The sequence below is a fragment of the Oncorhynchus clarkii genome, chromosome 26, assembly GCF_045791955.1.
Source record: "Oncorhynchus clarkii lewisi isolate Uvic-CL-2024 chromosome 26, UVic_Ocla_1.0, whole genome shotgun sequence".
NCBI classification, from domain to species: domain Eukaryota; kingdom Metazoa; phylum Chordata; class Actinopteri; order Salmoniformes; family Salmonidae; genus Oncorhynchus; species Oncorhynchus clarkii.
Genome location: NC_092172.1, coordinates 4,627,495 through 4,655,094, shown reverse-complemented (window position 1 = coordinate 4,655,094; position 27,600 = coordinate 4,627,495). Strand labels below are relative to the sequence as shown.

Below are 27,600 nucleotides of genomic sequence, written 5' to 3'. Positions count from 1 at the left end.
CACCGTGCAGGATGTTTGGCATTTGCCAGAGAACACCAAGATTGGCAAATTCGCCACTGGCGCCCTGTGCTCTTCACAGATGAAAGCAGGTTCACACTGAGCACATGTGACAGATGTGACAGTCTGGAGACGCCGTGGAGAACGTTCTGCTGCCTGCAACATCCTCCAGCATGACCGGTTTGGCGGTGGGTGAGTCATGGTGTGGGGTGGCATTTCTTTGGGGGGCCGCACAGCGTTTCATTTCTTTGGGGGGCTGCACCTCCATGTGCTCGCCAGAGGTAGCCTGACTGCCATTAGGTACCGAGATGAGATCCTCAGACCCCTTGTGAGACCATATGCTGGTGCGGTTGGCCCTGGGTTCCTCCTAATGCAAGACAATGCTAGACCTCATGTGGCTGGAGTGTGTCAGCAGTTCCTGCAAGAGGAAGGCATTGATGCTATGGACTGACTGACCGTTCCCCAGACCTGAATCCAATTGAGCACATCTGGGAAATCATGTCTCGCTCCATCCACCAACGCCACGTTGCACCACAGACTGTCCAGGAGTTGGCGGATGCTTTAGTCCAGGTCTGGGAGGAGATCCCTCAGGAGACCATCCGCCACCTCATCAGGAGCATGCCCAGGCGTTGTAGGGAGGTCATACAGGCATGTGGAGGCCACACACACTACTGAGCCTCATTTTGACTTGTTTTAAGGACATTACATCAAAGTTGGATCAGCCTGTAGTGTGGTTTTCCACTTTAATTTTGAGTGTGACTCCAAATCCAGACCTACATGGGTTGATAAATTTGGTTTCCATTTATAATTTTTGCGTGATTTCACATTCAACTATGTAAAGAAAAAAGTATTTAATAAGAATATTTAATTCATTCAGATCTAGGATGTGTTATTTTAGTGTTCCCTTTATTTTTTTGAGCAGTGTATTTTTTTTATTTTTTTTATTTTGACTATCCGGAAAAAACATGATATTCGAATAGTAAAATCATTTCAAATGCCCATCCCTACTCCCCTATCACTCTTCTCCTCTATGTTCAGTCTATCCATACATCTCCCCCTCTTAATGTATTTTTTGTCTACCCAGAACGTTGCACCATCGGCCTGGCTGCAGTGGGCGACACGGAGAAGCACCAGGGCCGTATTGCATTCTGGGATGACATATACGGGTTCAAGATGGCGTGCATGAAGAAGGCCGTGGTAACAGAGGCCGTGGTGCAGATTCTCCGACCAGACACTCATCTCTAAGCCTGCAGTCATACAGGTACACACACACACACACACACCACACACACACGAGGTATATAGAAAGGAAAAAGGTTACAGCAATTGAGTGGGTGTAGAGAGTTAGTCATAGAGAGAGAGAGAGAGGTCCCTGGAGGCAGGTTGTGTGTGTGTGTGTGTGTGTGTGTGTGAGTACATGTGTGGCAGAGCTGTAGCGCTGGGTGATTGATAAGCCTAATCCTTGTTTAAGTTCCTCTTTAGGAAACTTCATTACTCTCTCCCCCCTGCAAATGGAGAGCCACTCACTGAGCTAATGGAGAAAACGCACGCACACACACACACACACACACACACACACACACTGCAGGGAGAGTACAACACACTCACTAATACACCCACACTACAAGCACAATCATCCTCTTAGATCCTGAACTTACATACACCATATACACACACATTGCGTTTCCTAACAGACATTCTAAATCACACACACAAATGAGAGCATGGATACCTTTTTAAAACCTTTTTTTGTCATATTCTCTGTCATTTCTGTGGACGCTCCTTCCTCTACCCATCCTCCTCTTTGTTAAGTAGCATGTTCTTTCCCACGTCTCTCCCATAATGAACGAGCGGAGCGGGTGAAATAATGGAATTTGAATCTTCTAATCGATAGTTTCTCCCCTCCAGTGAAAAATGGACAGCTCCCCCTCGGCCCAAATTGCATGGATTCTCATCCATTGCCTCCCTCTGATACGATCCAATAACATTCCATTAAGGATGTTCGGAACGGCGTAAAATTAAAAGCCTGTCTCAGGGAATTGTGAATCGCTGTTAAAACAGTTATGGCTTTTTTCTAAGAATGTTAAGGAATGTGCTTTAGAAAGTCAAATTGAAAAGGGGTGTAAAACTGTCCCTAGTTGTTGTACCTGTGTAATGTACCAACTTTTTTTAAGCATGAAAGTCCTTTGTTTGGGGTCAAACCTCTTGTTTTGGCTTCATTTGTGGTAAGTATTGTGTTTTTGGTTAATTATACTCAAGAACAGGGGGAAAGCAATCACCTTGAGGTACAAGTGCTTAGTTGTCTTTTATTGCTGAATATTGCTTGTATTCACTGTTCTTCTGTTTCTTGCTTGATAAGACCAAAAGCATGTTCTAATTTCCTGGTTTGTTTGATTACAGAATGTGAAAGTGTGTGTGTATTGATCTTTTGTTTGTGGACTGCTCTTCCCAGAGGATTGATTGTAACACAGTGTGTCTCTCAGAGCTGGAGTTTGCATCAGACTTCTGCCTAAAGATTACAGACTGCACGGTGAGTCGCACACACAGACACACACACGCACGCCTAACTCAATCTTCTGATTTAATCAAGGCTGTCAGCTGTGAGGATTGATCACAGGTGTGGTGATAAATGGAGCCAACTAATTGGCTAGGAAGGGTCAGGTGGGTGGTACACTAGTGTGATTGATAGAAAATCCTCCTGATCCCCAGGTGTGGCTGATTACATGCATTGTTGCGTCACATGTGAAAGGAGTTTGTCATACCAGGGAGATCGTGTTACTTATGTGGTGTGTTCTTTCTGTACCTTGAATATAAACATTTAATGCATATTTAATCTTTGTTAAATATGCACATTTTGGTGCCTTCTCCAATTTCTAATGAGGTCAAAACTACAGATTGGGTGGTGGACATTTGGGTTATGTTCAACTTGGCATTTTGCAGCAGAAATTGAGCGTTCTTATGGGACAATTTCAGGTAGTACCTCCCCATTTCAAAAATGTTTGCGCCATTTCATTCCTACTGGGAACTGCTGTCTCTTATCCCAAGTACAAACCACTGTTGTTGTGCATTAAAACCCAAATTGCTCTACATTGAGGTGTGCTGCAATGTGGCTGACCCTGAGCCTCTCAACAAGCTTTGTGTGTATGGGGTTGTGGGAAGGGGGGCAGAAGAAAAATGTATGTTCTAACCAAATGGAGAATCAAAATTAATAAACTTACAGCTCTAACACACCTGATAAAACTGGTCTTTTGGTGATAACCGTGATTTTTTTTTTTTTTTTACATTTGCCTTAGTGCAGCAAAAGCCCACACTTCCAGTCGCTTTCAAGACCATAATCAGAGACCCCTTGTTTAAATCTTATCCGTAACCAATCTTAGGCACTAGGCAGGGGGTGGATGATAGTTCACTCTGTACGGTGAACTATCATCCACCTATCATCAAGTCTATTCTATGCTGTGCTGGCAGGCACTCACACTGCGGCTCGTCACCATGTCTCCCCCTCTGGGAAGTTCTCAGACTGATCGGCATAGAGCTCTGGTCAAAGGTGTTGCGCTATGAAGGGAATAGGGTGCCATTTTGCGAATTGCACACAGAGAACATATAGAGCAGAAATAGCCCTGGTGGACTCCGGCAAGTGATTTGTCTTTGGTGGCCCATTGTATTTTGAGAGCATTGTGCAGTGTGGCACCAGTGTCTCTCTCCACTATTTTAAAAGTGAATCAATAGCTGGTTATTATCTGCCTCTGCTCTGTCGGCCCTGTGGATCTAATGGAATTTGTAAACATCCTATTTTTTTTATTTTATTCTCTCTGCCCCATAATTTAAAATATCCACCTTTTTTATTTGTTCCATTTCTTGGTGTGTGGATTGCGTGGTGCAATGAGAAATTATAAATCTCACTTTGTAGTGCTTTTGTGTGACTGAACATTTGACTGAATTTTACAATTAACGGAATCTCTGACAGGTTAAGGGGGGGCTCTTGGGTCTCTTGTGTTTGACTAGTATTTCACAGGAGTATTGTGGATAGTGGCAGACTGGGATTTGGATGACATTTCCCATAGATACTGGTCAGTTTTGTGTTTTCCCCCTTATGGGCTAAGGTTAGGATTTTAGAGGTGCTTAATCCTAGATATTTTACTATTGGTAACTACTACCCTGCGTGTGGACCACATGTGTGAGGGAGAGAATGGACCGCGCGTGTACTTGCATGTGCGTCAGCGAGAGCGTTCGTCCGCTGTGATGGAGCGCCTGCTTTTGTTCTCCTGTCGACAGTCCATTCATCAGCGATGCCTGCCTAACCTTGCATTAAATGAACAGCACAACCCCTGCGTCTGCGCCGCGCACACAGAAGACAAATACCCCCCCCCCTCCCTCCCTCTGTCCCCCCTTTTTTTTACTCTTATCACTCCTCCTTTCCCTGTATATGTAGGCCCAGAAAACCTCTGTCAAAAAGCATGGGTTTAAAGGTTTTGCATTGTTTTATAGTCAGAAGGATATTATCTCAAGGGGCTGTCTTGTTTTTATTTTTGTATTTTTAAACTTTAATTTAATTGAGACTTGTGATTCAATATCTATGTAGTAGCTTATAGTCCAAATAACAAATTTTCCCCTTGGTGAGATAAAATAGTATTTATTTAACCTTTTAAGACTAGTTACTTTAGACTAGTTTTAAGACTTGTATTACTCCCAAGGCCATTCTTTGCTGATAATATCCACTAGAGTATTGCCCTGGTTGCTGTGAAAAAAAGAATGTGATGCATTATATTCCATAGTTGATTCGGGGGAAAAAATTAACATAAGAAGCCCCAAAACTATCCCTAACTTCAAAAGCCTCAAAGATCTGGTTTGGAAAGAGAAGGGTTACCTATATATTTTATTCATTCTAACACCAGTGTCTCTCACTGCTGAAGAGGTTGATGGAAACTCACTTCTGTTTGATTCGTCTTTCACCTGCTCTCCATCAAATTTAAATTGAATGGAAAAAGTGGCCTTCCAGTCAGACAGAAGGTGCTCTCTGAAATTTCAGGGACATTTTGGAGCACATTAAGAGCAAAATTATTAAAGTCCCATCCCTGGTTATTTGTCAGCATCACTCATTGTCCACCAGGTGACTGTCACACCAAACTTCTTACCCCCTAGGTGCAGCCCCCATAACATAACCCCCTGTGTGTTACTGAGTTTACAGTCGCCCCTGTTGTGTGCAGAGTTTTTAACTGGGCAGGAATGCAGGGCCTCAGAGTTCTACTTAAAATCACATCTGATGTTTTTCCCACCTTACTAATTATGAATTTCTGCTTGTATGATTTCACATGGAGTATCTACTATTTAGTTTTCCACACCCTCTCACACAATTAGACTACACGATATATACAATATAATCAACCAAAAAACACATGTACTGAATTACCTTTTCTCTAAGTTTAGAGAGCTCTATATCTCTAAATTTGGACTCTACAAGGTGTTGAAAGCATTCCATAGGGGTGCTGGCCCATGTTGACTCCACTGCTTCCCACAGTTGTCAAATTGCCTGGATGTCCTTTGGGTGGGACCATTCTTGATACACATGGGAAACCGTTGAGCGTGAAAAACACTCAATCCGGTACGCCTGGCACCTACTACCATACCCCGTTCAAAGAGACTTAAATATTTTGTCTTGCCCATTCACCCTCTGAATGGCACACCTACACAATCCATGTCTCAGTTGTCTCTGCATACATACACAATCTATGTATCAGCTGTGTCAGCTTAAAAATCATTATTTAAACTGTTTCCTCCCCTTCATCTACACTGATTGAAGTGGATTTAACAAGTGACATCAATAAGGAATCATAGCTTTCACCTGGATTCACCTGGTCAGTATGTCATGGAAAGAGCAGGTGTTCCTAATGTTTTGTCCAGTTAGTGTATATCAGAGAAACATTTAAATATTACATTCCAGAAAATGAAATCCGGAAATAGTTTGGCTAGTTCTATTTTACATCGAACACATGTAAGATCAAAATCTGAGAATTTTCTTCCAGGTTTAGCCCTGGACCAGTGGATACGGTGAATTACCTTGACTTTTATTAGGCTTTTTCTAGCGCCAAAATAGAATGTTCTCTTGCTATATAGCACAGATCCCCAAGTCTCATCCTCAAACCCTGCTCTAAAATTATTTCCTGTAAAGATGGGTTCTTTAAGTAATTAATGATTGCATACAGTGCCTTCAGAAAGTATTCACACCACTTGACTTTTTGTTGTGTTGTTGCAAAGTGGGATTAAAATTGATTTAATTTTCATTTTTTGTCAACGATCTACACAAAATACTCTGTCAAAGTGGAAGAAATTCTGACATTTGTAAAAGATTCATGAAAAATAGAACACAAATATATCTTGATTGAATAAGTATTCTACCCCATGAGTCAATACATGTTAGAATCACCTTTTGCAGTGATTACAGCTGCAGGTCTTTCTGGGTAAGTCTCTAAGACGTCCACACCTGGATTGTGAAACATTTGCACATTATTCTTTACAAAATTCTTCAAAATGTGTCAAATTGGTTGTTGATCGTTGCAAGACAACCATTTCCAGGTCGTGCAATAGATTTTCAAGCGGATTTAAGTCACAGCTGTAACTCAGCCACTCAGGAACCTACACTGTCTTCTTGGTAAGCAACTCCAGTGTAGATTTGGCATAAACATGGAATAAACAAACATACAGTCAATAACACAATAGAGAGAAAAGTCTATATACAGTGTGTGCAAATGAGGTGAGATAAGGGAGGTAAGGCAATAAATAGGCCTGTGAGCTGCTCTGACAGCTGGTGCTTAAAGTTAGTGGGGGAGATTGAGTCTCCAGCTTCAATGATTTTTGAAATTCCTTCCAGTCATTGGCAGCAGAGAACTGGAAGGAAAGGCGGCCAAATGAAGAATTGGCTTTGGGGATGACCAGTGAAATATACCTTCTGGAGCACCGGCTACGGGTGGGTGCTGCTATGGTGACCAGTGAGCTAAGGCGGGGTTTTACCTAGCAAAGACTTATAGATGACCTGGAGCCAGTGGGTTTGGTGAAGAATATGAAGCGAGGGTCAGCCAACGAGAGCATACAGGTCGCATTGTTGGTAGAATATGGGGCTTTGGTGACAAAACGGATGGCACTGTGATAGACTGCATCTCATTTGCTGCATAGAGTGTTGGAGGCTATTTTGTAAATTACATCGCCAAAGTCAAGGATCGGCAGGATAGTCAGTTTTACGAGGGAATGTTTGGCAGCATGAGTAAAGGATGCTTTGTTGCGAAATAGGATGCCGATTCTAGATTTCATGATGTGAGTCGGGAAGTAGCGAGTGCAGTCTAACCAGACACCTAGGTATTTGTAGTGTACAGTCTAACCAGACACCTAGGTATTTGTAGTTGTCCACATATTCTAAGCCAGAACCGTCCAGAGTAGTGATGTTGGACGGGCGGGCAGGTGCTGGCAGCAATCGGTTGAAAAGCAAGAGTTTAGTTTTCCTTGCATTTAAGAGCATTTGGAAGCCACAGAAGGAGAGTTGTATGGCATTAAAGCTCGTCTGGAGGTTAGTTAACACAGTGTCCAAAGAAGGGCCAGAAGTATACAGAATGGTGTCGTCTGCGTAGAGGTGGATCAGAGAATCACCAGCAGCAAGAGCGACATCATTCACCCAACATACCGGGTGAAATAATCCAACACAGGATCAAAAATATACCGGAGAAAATAACACACACGTATTAACCAAAATACATGAATCCAAACAATCTCGCACAAAACAAGGGCGGGACAACCTACTACATATAAGGACGTCAATAAACTAAAATACACACAGGTGAAACTAATAAGACAAAACCAACAGACAAACGAAAAAGGGATCGGTGGTGGCTAGTAGGACGGTGACGACGACCGAACAGGCAGGAGAGCCAACTTCGGCGGAAGTCGTGACAGTCTAGCCCTGCTGATTTGAAGGGGTCCAGATTTTGTAGCTCTTTCTGAACATCAGCTATCTGGATTTGGGTGAAGGAGAAATGGGGAGGCTTGGACAAGTTGCTGTGGGGTGCAGGCTGTTGACCTGGGTGGAAAGCATGGCCAGCCATAGAAAAATGCTTATTGAAATTCTCATTTATTGTGGATTTATCGGTGGTGACAGTGTTTCCTAGCCTCAGTGCAGTGGGCAGCTTGAAGGGGGTGCTCTTATTCTCCAGGGACTTTACAGTGTCCCAGAACTTTGTGGAGTTTGTGCTGCAGGATGCACATTTCTGTTTGAAAAAGCTAGCCTTTGCTTTCCTAACTGCCTGTGTATCTTGGTTCATAACTTCTCAGAAAAGTTGCATATCGTGGGGGCTATTTGATGCTAATGCAGTACGCCACAGGATGTTTTTGCCTCAAACGTTTAGTACCTTGTTGCGAACAGGAGGCATGGTTTGGAATAATTGTATTCTGTACAGGTTTCCTTTTAATTATGTCAATTAGGTTAGCATTAATTGAGTAACTAGTGAGTGTGGATGAGGTAAATAAAAAATAGATTGTCTATCAATAATGACTATCCACCGGTGTCTGACAACTTGGATGGAAATTTACTAATGATAATAGCAGACAATATTGCCACTCCTAGTTGACATATCTTCAATTTAAGCCTATTCGAAAGTGTGTGCCCTCAGGCCTAGAGGGAAGCAAAAGTAATTTCGCTACCTAAGAATAGTTAAGCCCCCTTTATTGTCTCAAATAACCGACCAATCAGCCTGTGTGCCTCCCATAGTCTGTTCTGGGGGACTGTGAAGACACCTCTTGTGGCATGTTTTGTGGGGTATGCATGGGTGTCCGAGCTGTGTGCCAGTAGTTTAGACAGACCGCTCGGTGCATTCAATATGTTAATACCTCTCATAAAATAAAAGTAATAAGGAAGTCAATCTCTCCTCCACTGTCAGCCAGGAGAGATTGACATGCATGTTATTAATATTAGCTCTCTGTACATCCAAGGGCCAGCCGTGCTGCCCTGTTCTGAGCCAATTGCAATTTTCCTAAGTCCTTTTTTTTGTGGCACCTGACCACGACTGAACAGTGGTCAAGGTGTGACAAAACTAGGGCCTGTAGGACCTGCCTTGTTGATATGTTAAGAAGGCAGAGCATCACTTTATTATAGACATATTTCTCATCTGTTTACAATCTAGGGTTACTCCAAGCAGTTTAGTCATCTCAGCTTGCTCAATTTCCACATTATTTATCACAATATTTAGTTGAGGTTTAGGGCTTAGTGACTGTTTTGTTCCATATACAATGCTTTTAGTTTTAGAAATATTTAGGGCTAACTTACTCCTTGCCACCCACACTGAAACTAACCGCAGCTCTTTGTTTAGTGTTGCAGTCATTTCAGTTACTGTAGGAGCTGACGTGTATAGTGTTGAGTCATCCACCTACATAGACACTCTGGCTTTACTCAAAGTCGGTGGCCTGTCGTTAGTCAAATTTGAAAAAGCACGGGACCTAAACAGCTACCCTGAGGAATTCCTGATTCTAACTGGATTATATTTGAGAGGCTTCCATTAAAGAACACCCTCTGTATTCTGTTAGACAAGTAAGTCTTTATCCACATTGTAGCAGGGGGTGTAAAGCCATAACACATACGTTTTTCCAGCAGCAGACTATGATCGATAATGTCAAAAGCTGCACGGAAGCCCCCACAATCATTCTATCATCAATGTCTCTCAGCAGTAGTCATTTGTGTAATTGCTGTGCTTGTTGAGTGTCCTTCTATAACCATGCTGAAAATATGTTGTCAATATGCATTGTATCTGGTCAAACACAATTTTTTCAAGAAGTTTGATAAGGGTTGGTAACAGGCTGCTTGGTTGGCTATTTGAGCCAGTAAAGGGGGCTTTACTATTCTTGGGTAGTGGAATGACTTTAGCTCCCCTCCAGGCCTGAGGGCACACACTCTCTAGTAGGCTTAAGTTGAAGATGTGACAAATAGGAGTTGCAATATCGTCTGCTATTAGCATTATCGTCTGCTGTTACACCTCCTCGCTGGGATCCCAAATCTCTCTCAGGTAATTCAAAAGGGCATTGGATTCCAAGAATAAAGGCATATAACCTGGATAGGTCTATTTAATATGTAGGAATCAATTAGGTCAGACACAGGTACATGATAAGACGCACTCTACACACACGTACGCATGGATTTTGTATTGTTGATATGTGATAGTAGAGTAGTGGCCTGAGAGAACACACTTAATGTGTTGTGAAAAGTGTCATGAAATGTAATATTTAAAATTGTATGTAACTGCCTTAATGTTGCTGGACCCCATAAAAAAATAGCTGCTGCCTTGCCTGCAGCTAATGGGGATCCGTAATAAATACAAATATACATCGTCTATGCAGTATATAGTAAAATATGGACTGCGTATAATAAGTGATCAGTATATTTGAGTGAAATCAGTGTTTGATCAGATTGCGTCTAACACGTTTGATGGTCTATTCTGCTTTCTGTCTTATCAATATATTATGTCTGTCTTGACTTTGGGAAGAGTAATAGCTACCTGGTCTGAAAATAGTGTTTGTTGAGAATGGTCTAACACGGTTAGCAACATTAACAATTTTGATATCTTTTTTAAACTGATTTATTCAACCCAGATGCAAATACCAGTTGCATTTTTTATAAAACCTTTGGTGGCATCCCATAGAATCCGTGGGTCGTCAACTGAATTTTCATTGGTTATTAATTTAGCTCAATTTGATCACAGAATGTAGGATTTTGTATTAATGAAACGTCGAAATGCCATCTTGTGGCTCTTTTAGGAGATTCTGAAATGTGAAGTTGGCAGTAGTAAGTGGCGTGGTCAGACAAGCTCATGTCGAATTTCTATTTTCTTGATTCATGTAATAAGAGGTGTAGATCATAGTATGAAATCGACCTGTTTGAGTAGAAAGTGTACTCTTTTGGTTTATGATTATATGCTCGCCAGGCATCAATGAGGTTGTAATCAGAGAGTATATGCTGGAGAGTCTTGGTTGTGTGTGGATTGTAGTTGGTCTTATTAGGTTTGTCCCACATGTCTATCCCAATAACCAGATGGAATTCAGTTAATTCTAACAATATGCTGTTCAGAGAATCAAAAAACGTCGGATCATATTAATTTGGAGCGTCCACATTAATAAAGGCAATTTTCTTTCCATTTTGGATACATTTAAGGAAAGTGATTCTGCCTTCTTTCTTATCTGTCAATTAGGGCTGGGACAATACTAGTATTGCAATACTCATTAGTATTGTGGCAAGGAAACAAACACAAAGCTGATTTAACGTCTTTACAAAAACAGCCCTAATTTTGGAAACAAACATCATTATGTTGTCATCCAGAGTCACATTTATTCATTTTCCAAGCATTAGCACCCAGTATTTTACATACAGCAGGTTTTAAAAGGACCAAAGTTTGTGGTCAGCTTCATGTTTTCATCTTTGCCATGTAAAATATATTGGAATTTAACTGCCCTACTTTAATGCTAGAGCTGTGTTCTAAATTGCCTAGATGGGGTGTCAGTGTAGACATCATTAATAGTCATTAATAGTTACCTTTTCTAGTGTCTTATGTCTGCTATGATTCAAAATTGAGCAACATCCTTAAACAATTTCCGTCTCCTATGATGCGTAACCGCTTGCCCTTGCATTCAAATGCTAAACAAACAAACCACGTCCTATTCTCTATTCTATCTTTCCTGTAACAAAGCTGATTTTTAGAGTAATCTACCAGTACATCTACCCAAGGACGCCAGAGGACAAAAATCAGTTAACCACCTAACTGAGGAACTCAATACCCTTGCGCAATACCCTAGATGCAGTTGCACCCCTAAAAATTAAAAACATTTCTCATAAGAAACTAGCTCCCTGGTACACAGAAAATACCCGAGCTCTGAAGCAAGCTTCCAGAAAATTGGAACGGAAATGGCGCCACACCAAACTGGAAGTCTTCCGACTAGCTTGGAAAGACAGTACTGTGCAGTACCGAAGAGCCCTTACTGCTGCTCGATCATCCTATTTTTCTAACTTAATTGAGGAAAATAAGAACAATCCGAAATTCCTTTTTGATACTGTCGCAAAGCTAACTAAAAAGCAGCATTCCACAAGAGAGGATGACTTTCACTTTAGCAGTGATAAATTCATGAACTTCTTTGAGGAAAAGATTATGATTATTAGAAAGCAAATTAAGGACTCCTCTTTAAATCTGCGTATTCCTTCAAAGCTCAGTTGTCCTGAGTCTGCACAACTCTGCCAGGACCTAGGATCAAGAGAGATGCTCAAGTGTTTTAGTACTATATCTCTTGACACAATGATGAAAATAATTATGGCCTCTAAACCTTCAAGCCCTATTCCAACTAAACTACTGAAAGAGCTGCTTCCTGTGCTTGGCCCTCCTATGTTGAACATAATAAACGGCTCTCTATCCACCGGATGTGTACCAAACTCACTAAAAGTGGCAGTAATAAAACCTCTCTTGAAAAAGCCAAACCTTGACCCAGAAAATATAAAAAACTATCGGCCTATATCGAATCTTCCATTCCTCTCAAAAATTTTAGAAAAGGCTGTTGCGCAGCAACTCACTGCCTTCCTGAAGACAAACAATGTATACAAAATGCTTCACTCTGGTTTTAGACCCCATCATAGCACTGAGACGGCACTTGTGAAGGTGGTAAATTACATTTTAATGGCATCGGACCGAGGCTCTGCATCTGTCCTGGTGCTCCTAGACCTTAGTGCTGCTTTTGATACCATCGATCACCACATTCTTTTGGAGAGATTGGAAACCCAAATTGGTCTACACGGACAAGTTCTGGCCTGGTTGAGATCTTATCTGTCGGAAAGATATCAGTTTGTCTCTGTGAATGGTTTGTTCTCTGACAAATCAACTGTACATTTCGGTGTTCCTCAAGGCTCCATTTTAGGACCACTATTGTTTTCACTATATATTTTACCTCTTGGGGATGTTATTCGAAAACATAATGTTAACTTTCACTGCTATGCGGATGACACACAGCTGTACATTTCAATGAAACATGGTGAAGCCCCAAAATTGCCCTTGCTAGAAGCATGTGTTTCAGACATAAGGAAGTGGATGGCTGCAAACTTTCTACTTTTAAACTCGGACAAAACAGATATGCTTGTTCTAGGTCCCAAGAAACAAAGAGATCTTCTGTTGAATCTGACAATTAATCTTAATGGTTGTACAGTCGTCTCAAATAAAACTGTGAAGGACCTCGGCGTTACTCTGGACCCTGATCTCTCTTTTGAAGAACATATCAAGACCATTTCAAGGACAGCTTTTTTCCATCTACGTAACATTGCAAAAATCAGAAACTTTCTGTCCAAAAATGATGCAGGAAAATGTATCCATGCTTTTGTCACTTCTAGGTTATACTACTACAATGCTCTACTTTCCGGCTACCCGGATAAAGCACTAAATAAACTTCAGGTAGTGCTAAATACGGCTGCTAGAATCCTGACTAGAACCAAAAAATTTGATCATATTACTCCAGTGCTAGCCTCTCTACACTGGCTTCCTGTCAAAGCAAGGGCTGATTTCAAGGTTTTACTGCTAACCTACAAAGCATTACATGGGCTTTCTCCTACCTATCTCTCTGATTTGGTTCTGCCGTACATACCTACACGTACGCTACGGTCACAAGACGCAGGCCACCTAATTGTCCCTAGAATTTCTAAGCAAACAGCTGGAGGCAGGGCTTTCTCCTATAGAGCTCCATTTTTATGGAACGGTCTGCCTACCCATGTCAGAGACGCAAACTCGGTCTCAACCTTTAAGTCTTTACTGAAGACTCATCTCTTCAGTGGGTCATATGATTGAGTGTAGTCTGGCCCAGGAGTGGGAAGGTGAACGGAAAGGCTCTGGAGCAACGAACCGCCCTTGCTGTCTCTGCCTGGCCGGTTCCCCTCTTTCCACTGGGATTCTCTGCCTCTAACCCTATTACAGGGGCTGAGTCACTGGCTAACTGGGGCTCTCTCATGCCGTCCCTGGAGGGGGTGCGTCACCTGAGTGGGTTGATTCACTGATGTGGTCATCCTGTCTGGGTTGCCCCCCCCCCCCCCCGCCTTGGGTTTTGCCGTGGCGGAGGTCTTTGTGGGCTATACTCAGCCTTATCTCAGGATGGTAAGTTGGTGGTTGAAGATATCCCTCTAGTGGTGTTGGGGCTGTGCTTTGGCAAAGGGGGTGGGGTTATATCCTTCCTGTTTGGCCCTGTCCGGGGGTGTCCTCGGATGGGGCCACAGTGTCTCCTGACCCCTCCTGTCTCAGCCTCCAGTATTTATGCTGCAGTAGTTTGTGTCGGGGGGGCTAGGGTCAGTTTGTTATATCTGGAGTACTTCTCCTGTCCTATTCGGTGTCCTGTGTGAATCTAAGTGTACGTTCTCTAATTCTCTCCTTCTCTCTTTCTTTCTCTCTCTCGGAGGACCTGAGCCCTAGGACCATGCCCCAGGACTACCTGACATGAGGACTCCTTGCTGTCCCCAGTCCACCTGGCCGTGCTGCTGCTCCAGTTTCAACTGACCTGAGCCCTAGGACCATGCCCCAGGACTACCTGACATGATGACTCCTTGCTGTCCCCAGTCCACCTGACCGTGCTGCTGCTCCAGTTTCAACTGTTCTGCCTTATTATTATTATTATTATTCGACCATGCTGGTCATTTATGAACATTTGAACATCTTGGCCATGTTCTGTTATAATCTCCACCCGGCACAGCCAGAAGAGGACTGGCCACCCCACATAGCCTGGTTCCTCTCTAGGTTTCTTCCTAGGTTTTGGCCTTTCTAGGGAGTTTTTCCTAGCCACCGTGCTTCTACACCTGCATTGCTTGCTGTTTGGGGTTTTAGGCTGGGTTTCTGTACAGCACTTTGAGATATCAGCTGATGTACGAAGGGCTATATAAATACATTTGATTTGATTTGATTGAAGTTTCACTCTTTCTGTTCTGACAATCAGCCAAATGTTAACATGGTCTTTTGTCAGTTTGTGCCTTATAGACAACTCCTATGTATTGTCAACTCTTATGGTAACATGGCGTGACAACAAATACACATTAGGAGTTGGCAAGACAGCATAAACACCTCTAGGACCAGGCTAGTCAATTCTCTGCCAGTCGATGTTCAGCTGCCTGTCCTCTCTCGCTCTCTTGCTCCCTGGCTCTCTGGCTCTGTGTCTGGCAGACCTATTGTATTCTGCTCACCTTGTCTGTGGGGGCGTGATTGTCCATATCTGCGGTGTCCTCACAATGTTCTGAGAGCTGACAGTCCACCACACTGTCCTACGCAACATTAAAAATAAAGGAAACACCAACATAAAGTGTCTTAATAACGTGTTGGGTCACCACGTGCCGGAACAGCTTAAATGCGCCTTGGCATAGATTCTACAAGTGTCTGGAACTCTATTGGAGGGATGCGACACCATTTTCCACGAGAAATTCCATAATTTGTTGTTTTGTTGGTGGTGGAAAATGCTGTCTCAGGCAACACTCCAGAATCTCCCATAAGTGTTCAATTGGGTTGAGATCTGGTGACATGGCATATGATTTTCATCGTTTTCATTCTCATCAAACCATTCAGTGACCACTCGAGCCCCACATAGCCATGGTGGCCAAAATAATGGCCTGCTCAACATTTTTATACATGACCCTAAGCACGACGGGATGTTAATTCCTTATTTAACTCGGAACTACACCTGTGTGGAAGCACCTGCTTTCAATATACTTTGTATCCCTAATTTACTCAAGTGTTTCCATCAAGTGTTTCCCATATACAGTGCCTTCGTAAAGTATTAAGACCCTTTGACCTTTTCCACATTTTGTTACGTTACAGCTGTCGTGACTTGACTTCTAACATTAATTTGAAGACTGTTATTTATCTAATTAACCTAAATATGTTTCATTGTTACCTGATTTAAATGAATCATGTAACAATTAACTCATTAGGATCTGGGGCACCACGAGAGCGGTTCTTTAGAGTCACCATATCCCTAATAAAACTCTAAAGGTCTTTTACCTATTACATCCATAAACAGTCAACTTATTAATCATAACCTTGTATCATATCATCATTCTGAACAGTTGTAACCTCCTTGTATCTTCAATAACCCGAGCTTTACTTATGATTCAGTGAAACACAAATTGGTTAAATTATTTATTTACTCACTAACTAAATCGTAACACAGGATAAACATACACACTTAATACATTAAAAACAGGTCCCTAGTGGACTGACAACAATATGGCTGCTTGTTACAAAAGACACAAAGAGGGCGAGCGGGAGAGGGACAGAGACACTTAACGTTGGTACATTTAGAAACTACTCTGTTATAGCACACCTATACTTTACACACGAACTGCCGCCCGCTTGAAATAAGAAATCATGAATGTATTTACAGTACGTGAAAATCCTTGGTTTCTCTCGGTGGACCGGGCCTTCTTGGAAAGTGGGTTGGGCCTTTTCGTGGCACGCTTGTAAGGCTCTGATTGTCAAAAAGGGGTTTCTCTGTTGTTCTCCTAACCAGTCGTCCGGTAACCAGTGACTTGTCTTGTAGTCCTGAACAGAACTACACGTTTATTCTCCTTCCATTTACTCTGGAAGATGCTTCTTTGAAGATAGTTCCCAGTGGGGTGATGAGAGTAGCGTACTATGTTGGTTTGAAAGGAGTAGTAGAATGGTTCCACTTCAATTCGCTTTTCTAGATAGTTTACTTAGGACAGCTAATCAGTCGTCCCAGTGATTGTTACCATCTCTACCTCGTTGAGATTGAATTCAAACCAATTTAAACGTGAGCTGCAGCTCTACGTCTCTTTGGGCTGATATTTTCATTCTTACCCACCATTTTATACAGTTTCTTCAAAAGGGCGATTCCGTCAGGCTGACACGATCTCTGACCTCACTTAAGGTGGCGGTGAGTACTTACTGTGCACAGGTATAGGAAAAATTTCCTCTTATAGTTTCTAAAATCACATCCCTCTTAACAAAAACACTCAATGTTTCATATACTGTAGCATGCACAATGCAGAGAATGTAAACTTCGTACATGTAGTATGTATACTTTTCAAGTTACTGTACTTTCTTTATTCAATTTTTAATGACATCACATTATGATATTAGTGTTCTTTAGACCACCTCTGACCATGTTCTGTCCTTGAATTACAACCGGGCGTGAGGTGTTAACACCCACCAGTTCCCTCCTCCCCCCCTCTGCGAGTGAGAGGGGGTCTGGTTGAAGTTATTTGTTGCAAAGCTCATCTGACCTATTTGGATCCTCACAGGACAATAATGACACAGCCTTATTCTAAAAGGAAACGTTTTTAAATGTTCCCCCTCATCAATCTCATCAATCTACACACAATACCCCATAATGACAATTCCAAAATATGTTTTTAGGAATGTTTGCTAATTTATAAAAAATCAACTGAAATACCCTGCTCAAAAAAATAAAGGGAACACTAAAATAACACATCCTAGATCTGAATGAATGAAATATTCTTATTAAATACTTGTTTCTTTACATAGTTGAATGTGCTGACAACAAAATCACACAAAAATGATCAATGGAAATCAAATGTATCAACCCATGGAGGTCTGGATTTGGAATCACACTCAAAATTAAAGTGGAAAACCACACTACAGGCTGATCCAACTTTGATGTAATGTCCTTAAAACAAGTCAAAATGAGGCTCAGTAGTGTGTGTGGCCTCCACGTGCCTGTATGACCTCCGTACAACACCTGGGCATGCTCCTGATGAGGTGGCGGATGGCCTTCTGAGGGATCTCCTCCCAGACCTGGACTAAAGCATCCGCCAACTCCTGGACAGTCTGTGGTGCAACGTGGCGTTGGTGAATGGAGCGAGACATGATGTCCCAGATGTGCTCAATTCGATTCAGGTCTGGGGAACGCCTTCCTCTTGTAGGAACTGCTGACACACTCCAGCCACATGAGGTCTAGCATTGTATTGCATTATGAGGAACCCAGGGCCAACCGCACCAGCATATGGTCTCACAAGGGGTCTGAGGATCTCATCTCGGTACCTAATGGCAGTCAGGCTACCTCTGGCGAGCACATGGAGGGCTGTGCGACCACCCAAAGAAATGCCACCCCACACCATGACTGACCCACCGCCAAACCGGTCATGCTGGAGGATGTTGCAGGCAGCAGAACGTTCTCCACGGCGTCTCCAGACTGTCACGTCTGTCACATGTGCTCAGTGTGAACCTGCTTTCATCTGTGAAGAGCACAGGGCGCCAGTGGCGAATTTGCCAATCTTGGTGTTCTCTGGCAAATGCCAAACGTCCTGTACGGTGTTGGGCTGTAAGCACAACCCCCACCTTTGGACGTCGGGCCCTCATACCACCCTCATGGAGTCTGTTTCTGACCGTTTGAGCAGACATGCACATTTGTGGCCTGCTGGAGGTCATTTTGCAGGGCTCTGGCAGTGCTTCTCCTGCTCCTCCTCGCACAAAGGCGGAGGTAGCGGTCCTGCTGCTGGGTTGTTGCCCTCCTACGGCCTCCTCCACGTCTCCTGATGTACTGGCCTGTCTCCTGGTAGCGCCTCCATGCTCTGGACACTATGCTGACAGACATGTGTGCCATCCTGGATGAGCTGCACTACCTGAGCCACGTGTGTGGGTTGTAGACTCCGTCTCATGCTACCACTAGAGTGAAAGCCACCTGCATCATTCAAAAGTGACCAAAACATCAGCCAGGAAGCATAGGAACTGAGAAGTGGACTGGTCACCACCTGCAGAACCACTCCTTTATTGGGGGTGTCTTGCTAATTGCCTATAATTTCCGCCTGTTGTCTATTCCATTTGCACAACAGCATGTGAAATTTATTGTCAGTCAGTGTTGCTTCCTAAGTGGACAGTTTGATTTCACAGAAGTGTGATTGACTTGGAGTTACATTGTGTTGTTTAAGTGTTCCCTTTATTTTTTTGAGCAGTGTATAACATTTGCATAAGTATTCAAACCCTTTACTCAGTACTTTGTTGAAGCTCCTTTGGCAGTGATTACAGCCTCGAGTCTTCTTGGGTATGCTTGGCACATCTATATTTGTGTAATTTCTCCCATTCTTCTCTGCAGATCCTCTCAAGCTCTGTCCGGTTGGATGGGGAGCGTTGCTGCACCGCTATTTTTAGGTCTCTCCAGAGATGTTGGATCGGCACCTCTGCGTTATTTTGGCTGTGTGCTTAGGGTCGTTGTCCTGTTGGAAGGTGAACCTTTGACCCAGTCTGAGGTCCTGAGCGCTCTTGAGCAGGTTTTCATTCAGGATATCTCTGTACTTTGCTCCATTAATCTTTGCCTCGATCCTGACTAGGCTCCCAGTCCCTGCCGCTGAAAAACATCCCCACAGCATGATACTGCTACCACAATGCTTCACTGTAGGGATGGTGCTAGGTTTTTTCCAGATGTGACTCTTGGCATTCAGGCCAAAGAGTTCAATCTTGGTTTCATCAGACCAGAGAATCTTGTTTCTCATGGTCTGAGAGTCTTTAGGTGCCTTTTGGCAAACTTTTACTAAGGAGTGGCTTCCGTCTGGCCACTCTAGCAGAAAGGCCTGATTTGTGGAGTGCTGCGGAGATGGTTGTCCTTATGGATGGTTCTCCCATCTCCACAGAGGAACTCTGGACCTCTGTCAGAGTGACCGTCAGGTTCTTGGTCACCTCCCTGACCAAGGCCCTTCTCCCAGATTGCTTGGTCTTGGTTGTTCCAAACAGCTTCCATTTAAGAATGATAGAGGCAATTGTGTTCTTGGGGACCTTCAATGTTGCAGAAAGTTTTTGGTACACAATCCTTTCTCTACGGACAATTCCTTCGACCTCATGGCTTGGTTTTTGCTCTGACATGCACTGTCAACTGGGGACAAGCATTCGCCTTCGTCTCCGACCACGCACAAAATATGCCGTCCTATCTATATTGACAGGTGTCCTATCTATATTGACAGGTGTGTGCCTTTCCAAATCATGTTCAATCAATTTAATTTACCACAAGTCGACTCCAATGAAGTTGAAGAAACATGTCAAGCATGATCAATTGAAACAAGATGCACCTGAGCTCAATTTCGAGTCTCATAGCAAAGGTTCTGAATACTTATGTAAATAATGTATTTCTGTTTTTTTAAATTAATGGGCAAAAATGTCTAAACCTGTTTTCGCTTTGGGGTATTGTGTGTAGATTTAAGTTAATCCATTCTAATATCGGGCTGTAACTTAACAATTTGTGGAAAAAGTTAAGGGGTTTGAATACTTTCTGACGGTAAACACTGAGTATACAAAACATGCCCTTTCCATCACATAGACTGACCAGGTGAAAGCTATGATCCCTTTTCAATGTCACTTGTTAAATCCACTTCAATCAGTGTAGACGAAGGCAAAGAGACAGGTTCAAGGATTTTTAAGGCTTGAGACGTGGATTGTGTATGTGTGCTATTCAGAAGGTGAATGGGCAAGACACATTTTTTAAGTGCCTTTGAATGGGGTATGGGGTAGGTGCAACTCATTAATAGGAAGGTGATCCTAATGTTTGGTATACTCAGTGTATAGGCCTGATGGTACATACCAATATGTACTGTCCTATCATGGTCCTCTTCCACAACATCCTGATCTGCTGTGAGCCTGATCTAATCTGAGCTGTCAGCCACCTCCTCTGTAAGGACTGCAGTAGGTTAAGCATTCGCCTTCGTCCCCGACCACGCACAAAATATGCCGTCCTATCTAAGTTAGGATTTAGTTATTTTAGTAATCTAACTACTTTAGTATAGTAACAGTACAATAGTATAAATAGATATATGATACTGGGCAGGAATGCCATGGCAGGAAACTTGAGCATAGCTAGCTAGTTAGCTAGCTAGCTACTGTTGTCTACTAGCTAGCTAGCCATCTTTTACACTATTGGTAGCTGTAGTCAATCGACCGATTTATCGGCATGGCCTATTAATTAGGGCCAATATCAAGTTTACATAACATTCGGTAATCAGCCTTTTTGGACGCCGATTATGGCCGATTACATTGCAGTCCACGAGTAGACTGCGTGGCAGGCTGACCACCTGTTTTGCGAGTGCAGCATCAAAATGACCTTGTGGCTGCAAGGAGCCAAGGTAAGTTTCTAGCTATCATTACCATTATCTTATAAAAGTAAATCTTCACAATCACTAGTTAGCTACACATGGTTGATGATATTACTAGGTTAATTAGCTTGTCCTGTGTTGCATATAATCAATGCAGTGCCTGTTACTTTTTCATCGAATCACAGCCTACTTCCACTTCGCCAAAAGGGTGATGATTTAACCAAAGCGCATTCGTGAAAAAAAACACAATCGTGCACTAATGTACCTGACCATAAACCTGCATATTTAGTTCAAATAAATTCATGTTAGCAGGCAATATTAACTAGGGAAATTGTGTCACTTCTCTTGCGTTCAGTGCAATCAGAGTCAGGGTATATACCGCGGTTTGGGCCGCCTGGCTCGTTGCAAACTGTGTGAAGATAATTTCTTCCTAACAAAGACCGTAATTAACTTGGCATAATTTTACATAATTATGAAATAAAATTGAAGGTTGTGCAAAGTAACAGCAATATTTAGATTTAGGGTTGCCACCTGTTCGATAAAATACGAAAAGGTTCCGTATTTCACTGAAAGAATAAACGTTTTGTTTTCAAAATGATAGTTTATGGATCTGACCATATTAATGACCAAAGGCTCGTATTTCTGTGTGTTTATTATATTATAATTAAGTCTATGGTTTGATATTTGATAAAGCAGTCTGACTGAGCGGTGGTAGGCAGCAGCAGGCTCGTAAGCATTCATTCAAACAGCACTGCGTTTGCCAGCAGCTCTTTGCAATGCTTGAAGCCTATCAACTCCCGAGGGTAGACTGGCAATACTATAGTTCCTATAAGAACATCCAATAGTCAAAGATATATGAAATACAAATGGTATAGAGAGAGATAGTTGACGCGTCATAATTCCTATAATAACTACAACCTAAAACTTCTTAACTGGGAATATTGAAGACTCATGTTAAAAGGAACCGCCAGCTTTCATATGTTCTCATTGTCACATTCTGACCATAGTTCTTTTGCGTTTTCTTTGTTTTAGTGTTGGTCAGGACGTGAGCTGAGTGGGCATTCTATGTTGTGTGTCTAGTTTTCCCATTTCTATGTTTGGCCTGATATGGTTCTCAATCAGAGGCAGGTGTTAGTCATTGTCTCTGATTGGGAACCATATTTAGGTAGCCTTTTTTGTGTTGGGTTTTTGTGGGTGGTTGTTTCCTGTCTTCTGTCTTTGTGTCTATGCACCAGATAGGACTGTTTGGGTTTTTCACCTTTGTTGTTTTGGTATTTTGTAGTGTTCACGTTTATGGTCTTTATTAAACATGTTGAACTCTAAACACGCTGCGCTTTGGTCCGATCCTTCGTCCACAGAAGAAAACCGTTACACTCATGTTCTGAGCAAGGAACATAAATGTTCGTTTTTTTTTTACTTTCTTCTTCAACACTGTTTTTGCATTATTTAAACCAAATTGATCATGTTTCATGATTTATTTGACACTAAATATAATTTATTTATGTATTATATTAAGTTAAAATAAAGGTGTTCATTGATCATTCAGTATTGTTGTAATTGTCATTATTACAAATTAAAATATAAAAATCGGCCGATTATTCAGTAACGGCTTTTTTTGGTCCTCCAATAATCAGTATCGGTATCAGCATTGAAAAATCATAATCGGTCGACCTCTAATTCGGCCAACTTAAATCTATATTCTGCTTTTCCGACTATTTTTTTTAACTTGTTAGTGTTGAGGCTTGTGTCAGGATATAACGTTAGCTATCTAGCTAAAAACTTGTGCCACTGGCTGCAAAATACAGCCAAGGAGTCAACAGGACAATGGCATACCACTAACAGCCACTAACAACATAGATCAAGTAGAAATGCATTCATGACATGCGCCATTCTCACTTTGAATGTGACTGTATGGTCTGTGATACTAAATCGGTCCATCTTTTTCTGTTTTTTTTCTACAAAGAGGAATTATTAGCCATTATTGAAAAATGAAATACAGGAATATCTGATTTACATAAGTATTCACACTCCTTTGGTAAATACAGTTGAAGTCGGAAGTTTGCATACACCTTAGCCAAATACATTTAAACTCAGTTTTTCACCATTCCTGACATTTAATCCTAGTAAAAAAACCCTGTCTTAGGTCAGTTAGGATCACCACTTTATTTTAAGAATGTGAAATGTCAGAATAATCGTAAAGAGAATGATTTATTTCAGCTTTTATTTCTTTCATCACATTCCCAGTGGGTCAGAAGTTTACATACACTCAATGAGTATTTGGTAGCATTGCCTTTAAATAGTTTAACTTGGGTCAAACGTTTTGGGTAGACTTCCACAAGCTTCCCACAATAAGTTGGGTGAATTTTGGCCCATTCCTCCTTACAGAGCTGGTGTAACTGAGTCAGGTTTGTAGGCCTCCTTGCTCGCACACACTTTTCCAGTTCTGCCCACACATTTTCTTTGAGATTGAGGTCAGGGCTTTGTGATAGCCACACTTGACTTTGTTGACTTTAAGCCATTTTGCCACAACTTTGGAAGTATGCTTGGGATCATTGTCCATTTGGAAGACCCATTTGTGACCAAGCTTTAGCTTCCTGACTGATGTCTTGAGATGTTGCTTCAATATATCCACATACTTTTTCTACCTCATGATGCCATCTATTTTGTGAAGTGCACCAGTCCCTCCTGCAGCAAAGCACCCCCACAACATGGTGCTGCCACCCCTGTGCTTCACAGTTGGGATGGTGTTCTTCGGCTTGCAAGCCCACTCCCTTTTCCCTCCAAACATAACGATGGTCATTATATCCAAACAGTTCTATTTTTGTTTCATCAGACCAGAGGCCATTTCTCCAAAAAGTACGATCTTTGTCCACATGTGCAATTGCAAACTGTAGTCAGGCTTTTTTATGGCGGTTTTGGAGCAGTGGCTTCTTCCTTGCTGAGCGGCCTTGCAGATTATGTCGATATAGGACTCGTTTTACTGTGGATATAGATACTTTTATACCTGTTTCCTCCAGCATCTTCACAAGGTCCTTCACTGTTGTTCTGGGATTGATTTGCACTTTTCTCACTAAAGTATGTTCATCTCTAGGAGATAGAACGCGTCTCCTTCCTGAGAAGTATGGTGGCTGCGTGATCCCATGGTGTCTCCTTGCGTACTATTGTTTGTACAGGTGAACGTGGTACCTTCAGGCATATGGAAATTGCTCCCAAGGATGAACCAGACTTGTGGAGGTCTACAATTTTTTTCTTAGGTCTTGGCTGCTTTATTTAGATTTTCCCATGATGTCAAGCAAAGAGGCACTGCGTTTGAAGGTAGGCCTTGAAATACACCTCCAATTGACTCAAATTGTGTCAATTAGCTTATCAAAAGCTTCTAAAGCCATTACATAATTTTCTGGAATTTTCCAAGCTGTTTAAAGGCACAGTCAACTTAGTGTATGTAGACTTCAATGCAAATAGTCCGGGTAGCCATTTGATTACCTGTTCAGGAGTCTTATGGCTTGGCGGTAAAAACTGTTGATATACCTTTTTGTCCTAGACTTGGCACTCCGGTACCGCTTGCCATGCGTTAGTAGAGAAAACAGTCTATGACTGGGGTCTATGACAATTGTTAGGGCTTTCCTCTGACACCGCCTGGTGTAGAGGTCCTGGATGGCAGGCAGCTTAGCCCCAGTGATGTACTGGGCCATACGCACTACCCTCTGTAGTGCCTTGCGGTCAGAGGCCGAGCAATTGCCACACTAGGGAGTGATGCAATACTGGCAGTGATGCAGTATATGCTAGAATCACCTTTGGCAGTGATCACTGCTGTGAGTCTTTCTGAGTAAGTCTCTAATTGCTTTGCACATCTGGAATGTGAAATATTTGCGCATTATTTTTTTGATTCTTCAAGCTCTTTTAAGTTGATTGTTGATCATTGCTAGACAGCCATAGATTTTCAAGCCCTTTAAGTCCAAACTGTAACTAGTCCACTCCGGAACATTCAATGTTGTCTTGTTAAGCAACTACAGTGTATATTTGGTCTCTTTTTTAGGTTATTGTCCTGCTGAAAAGTGAATTTGTCTCACAGTGTCTGTTGAATAGCAGACTGAACCAAGTTATCCTCTAGGATTTTGCCTGTGCTTAGCTCTATTCCATTTTTTTATTATTTTTACTCCCAAGTCCTTGCCGAAGACAAGCATACCCATAACATGATGCAGCCACCACCATGCTTGAAAATATGAAGTGTGGTACTCAGTGACGTGTTGTTGGATTTGCCCCAAGCATAAAGCTTTGTATTCAGGACATGAAGTTAATTTCTTTGCCACATTTTTTTCAAACAGGACGCATGGTTTTGGAATATTATTATTCTGTACAGGCTTCCTCCTTCACTCTGTCATTTATGTTAGTTTGGAGTAGCTACAATGTTGTTGATCCATCCTCAGTTTTCTCCTATCACAGCCATTAAACTCTGTAACTGTTTTAAAAATCCCAATTGGCCTAACAGTTTCCTTCCTATTTGGCAACTAAGTTAGGAAGGATGCCTGTATCTTTAGTGACTGGGTGTATTGACACACCATCCAAAGTGTAATTAATATCTTGCTCAATGGAATATTCAATGTCAGCTTTTCATTTTTTTATTTCCCCATATACCAATAGGTGCTCTTTACGAGGCATTGGAAAACCTCCCTGGTCTTTGTGGTTGTATCTGTGTTTGAAATTCACTGCTCGACTGAGGGACCTTACAATTATCTGCATGTGTGAGAGATGAGATGGTCATTCAAAAATCATGTCAACCATTAGTATTGCACACAGAGAGTGTCCAGCCATTGTATTATGTGACATTTTAAGCAAATATTTTCTTCTGAACTTATTTAGGCTTGCCATAAAAAAGGGGTTAAATGCTTATTGACCTAAGACATTTCGGCTTTAAATGTTTAATTCATTTATAAAAATGTCTAAAAACATAATTCCACTTTGACATTATGGAGTATTGTGTGTAGGCCAGTGACACAAAATATAAAGGTAATACATTTTAAATTCAGGCTGTAATGCAATGAAATGTGGAAAAAGTCAAGGGGTGTGAATACTTTCTGAAGGCACTGTAAGAGCTAGCTTTCCCTCATTTTTACAGGAAAAATAAAAACTAGAAGATTGATTTTAATTACATCAACAACACCTTTTACGGGAGGCACTAATCATAATTAATCTTTCTCTGTGATTTGAGTGTCACTGTTGACAACTTTGTGGAACTCATTCGAGGTCATCAGAACTTTTAGGCCTCTATAATATCTATCACCATCTATAATAAATAGATTTCTGGGGGTTCGGGATTTTTTTGCATGTTTGATGAACAAGAGAAGAAAAAATACTGTCTGTCTGTAGGGTGTAGGAAACACTAAGGCTCACACATAGCACACAGTGCATTCGGAAAGTATTCAGACCCCTTCCCTTTTTCCACCTCTTGTTACGTTACGGCCTTATTCTAAAAATTAATTAAATAACATTTTTCCCCATCAATCTACACACACCGCATAATGACAAAGCGAAAACGTTTTGCACAAAAAAATTACAAGTATTTAGACCTATTGCTATGAGACTAGAAATTGAGTTTCCATTGATTATCCTTGATGTTTCCACAACTTGATTGGAGTCCACCTGTGATAAAATTCAATTGATTGGATATGATTTGCAAAGGCAACGCACCTGTCTATATATGGTCCCACTGTTGACAGTGCATGTCAAAGCAAAAACCAAGCCATGAGGTCGAAGGAATTGTCCGTAGAGCTCCTAGACAGGATTGTGTCGAGGCACAGATCTGGGGAAAGGTACCAACAAATTATGCAGCATTGAAGGTCCCCAAGAACACAGTGGCCTCCATCATTCTTAAATGGATGAAGTTTGGAACCACCAAGACGCCTCCTAGAAGTGTTCCTCTGTGGACATGGGAGAACCTTCTCTGCAGCACTACACCAATCAGGCCTTTATGGTAGAGTGGCCAGACGGAAGCCACGCCTCAGTAAAAGGCACATGACAGCCTGCTTGGAGTTTGACAAAAGGCTCCTAAAGGACTCTCAGACCATGAGCAATAAGATTCTCTGGTCTGATGAAATCAGAATTGAACTCTTTGTCCTGAATGCCAAGCGTCCCATCTGGAGAAAACCTGGCACCATCCCTACGGTGAAGCAGCATGTTTTTCAGCAGCAGGGAATGGGAGACTAGTCAGGATCGAGGGAAATTTGAACAGAGCAAAGTACTGAGAGATCCTTGATGAACATTTTCTCCAGAGTGCTCAGGACCTTAGACTGGGGCAAAGATTCACCAAGACAACGACCCTAAGCACACAGCCAAGACAATGCAGGAGTGGCTTCGGGACGAGTCTCTGAATGTTCTTGAGTGGCCCAGCCACGGACTTGAACCCGATCGAACATCTCAGGAGAGACCTGAAAATCGCTATGCAGCGACGCTCCCCATCCAACCCGACAGAGCTTCAGAGGATCTGCAGAGAAGAATGGGAGAAACTCCCCAAATGCAGG

At 42.1% G+C, this 27,600-nt stretch overlaps 1 pseudogene; it reads left to right on the top strand.

Annotated features, from left to right (window-relative positions):
• The window catches only part of LOC139385292 (protein arginine N-methyltransferase 3-like), a 142,661-nt pseudogene that overhangs the window by 78,088 nt on the left and 36,973 nt on the right, over positions 1-27,600 (top strand).